Source organism: Chenopodium album, chromosome 8 (assembly GCF_948465745.1).
Source record: "Chenopodium album chromosome 8, dcCheAlbu1.1, whole genome shotgun sequence".
NCBI lineage: Eukaryota > Viridiplantae > Streptophyta > Magnoliopsida > Caryophyllales > Amaranthaceae > Chenopodium > Chenopodium album.
The window spans coordinates 13,495,968-13,498,268 of record NC_137841.1 but is presented as its reverse complement, the minus strand read 5'-3'; the positions used below and the strand labels follow the sequence as shown (position 1 = coordinate 13,498,268).

At 41.3% G+C, this 2,301-nt stretch overlaps 1 non-coding gene across 1 annotated transcript; it reads right to left on the bottom strand.

The window, feature by feature from the left end:
* Positions 1 to 713: 713 nt before the first annotated feature.
* Positions 714 to 820, bottom strand: LOC145556868 (small nucleolar RNA R71). Its single transcript, XR_014091960.1, has one exon. It is a non-coding gene; the product is annotated as a small nucleolar RNA R71 (small nucleolar RNA).
* Positions 821 to 2,301: the final 1,481 nt, after the last annotated feature.

The window sequence follows — 2,301 nt, the reverse complement described above, 5'->3', positions numbered from 1 at the left end:
ACAAAAACATTTCCCCTCTTGACTCTTGCATTAGTGATATTGATGTTGGACGAGTGAGCTTCCTTAGTGGTTCGACCCTTTACTTGCCACTAACTAGTTTAGTGTAAGTTTAGGCATTATAAATTGTTAATTTGATTAGGGTTAGTAGAACCAACGACCTATTAATCCCGATCAAATTTTGGCGCCGTTGCCGGGGAAGCGGCTTGTTTAGAATTTGTTTTTGCTATTGTTAGAGTCATTTTATTTGCTTTCTTTTTATTTTTTTGCCTTTTTTTTAATCCTACTTGTCATTGCTAATCGTGTGCTTAGCTTTGTTGTATTCAAAGAGAGATATGGCAAGACAAGAGGATGACCTTCTTTTTAGGGAGTTTGGAAATCCGGAAGTCTATGAGCTCACGAGTGGTATACTTCTCCCAACCACAGAGTCTAATTTCACAATCCATCCACAATATGCTAGGATGGTACAAGTCGAGCAATTTTCCGGAAGTGCAAGTGAAGACCCCATTGAGCATTTGGACCGATTCCTTGAGTTGTGTGCAATGATGCAAACAAATGAAGTGAGCCAAGATTACATTCGTATGCATCTCTTTCGGCAATCTCTCACCGGAAGAGCAAAGAAATGGCTCAAGCTTTTGAAGCCCAACTCTCTCACCACATGGAAAGATGTTGTGAAGGCCTTTCTCAAGAGGTTCATTTCCGATGAGCAAACCGCAAAAATGAGGAGGAAGATAGCTTCTTTTGAGCAAGAACCGGATGAAACTCTTGGGGAAGCATGGGAAAGGTTTAAGGATATGATTAGAGCATGTCCTAACCATGGATTCAACCATAATTTGCTCATGAGATTCTTTTATGATGGCTTAGAGCCAATTTCAAGAACCAATCTAGATGCAGGTGCCGGTGGCCAATTGATTAAGATCCCTCAAAGCCAAGTTGAAGCTATAATTGAAGAGGTGGCTACTAGCTATTCTTGGGGAGGTCAAAGAAGGTCCCAAGGAAAGCAAGGTGATCTTTATGAGTTGGAGAAAGTCGGTCAACTTAAGCACATAGTTGAACTCTTGAATGAAGGTCTTTCCAAGTTGAACTCAAGTGTTGGTTTGGGTTCAAAACTGTCACAAATCATTGATTTCTCATGTGCTTGTTGTGGTGGGACGGATCATGATGCATCGTATTGTAGAGAGTTCAATCCCAAGCAAGGTGAGGCTTTGACTTTGAGGGAAGGAGAGTTTGTAACCCAAGCTCATTCTCAACAACTTCAACAACCTCCAAAACAAGAAAACTCCTACCTCCAAGATGAACCTCTTTTCAATCCTCTAACCGAAAATTTTTCTTACCCTTCCATCCAAATGGGGAACTTTCAAGGTCAACATCATGACCAAAATCCTCAAGCGTATGAAGAACAATCCCCACTCGACCACACACAAACCCAAATTCTTCAACAACGTCAAATTCTCACTCAACAATTCCAAGAGATCAAATCTCACAATGAAGTTGTTGACTCCCAACTAGCCAACATTTCTTCTCTCCATTTAACCGCAAAACTCCCCTTACAATCATCTACTAACCCTTCATATGCTTATCATCTCGAAACTTGCAAGGAGGATGAAAGTAAGGAAGACAAGGTTGTGGAGGATGTGGTTGAGAAGAAGGTTCAAGAACAAAATGAGGAGCCATTAGATTTTAGTGAACCAAACAAGTTTTAAGGCCCGGTTCCCTTCCCTTGTAGGCTAGTTGAGAATGTTGTTTTGAAGAGCCCTATGGCGGTGAGCATATGTAGAGTTGATGTAGTCGATGGTGTGATGGATAATGAGAGCTTACCTCCATGTGATGGTAAGGTGACAATGAGGTATGATAACTTTCTTGAAGTTCCTACTTAGTTTGAAAGCTCTCTTGAGGAAGGTGAGGTTTCCCTTCCTAATATCGAGGATTCCAAGTTTCATCGCCCTTTTAGAAGAAACGACAAGAAGAAGAGAAAAATAAAAGATGAGCCACCATTGGCTCTTGATTCATTCCCTCCTTTCCCTTGTGGTGATTTGAGACCTCAAGGAGTGCTAGTTCTCAAGCTTGGGGGCATCTATGATTCACTCCTCAAGTTGATGAGGGTGATGTTCTTTATTCCACCTTGAAGGAGGTGAAGGGTCAAGCTAGAGACCATAAACAAGCGCTTCCCGGGAGGCAACCCGGAGGATTTCTACCCCTTTTTCTCCCCCTCCTTTCTTTTTCTTTTTTGTTTTCTTTCTTTGTTTTCTTTTAATGTTTTCTTTTATGTCTTGTCTTGCCTTGTAGGTTGCATTTTGGAAGCTT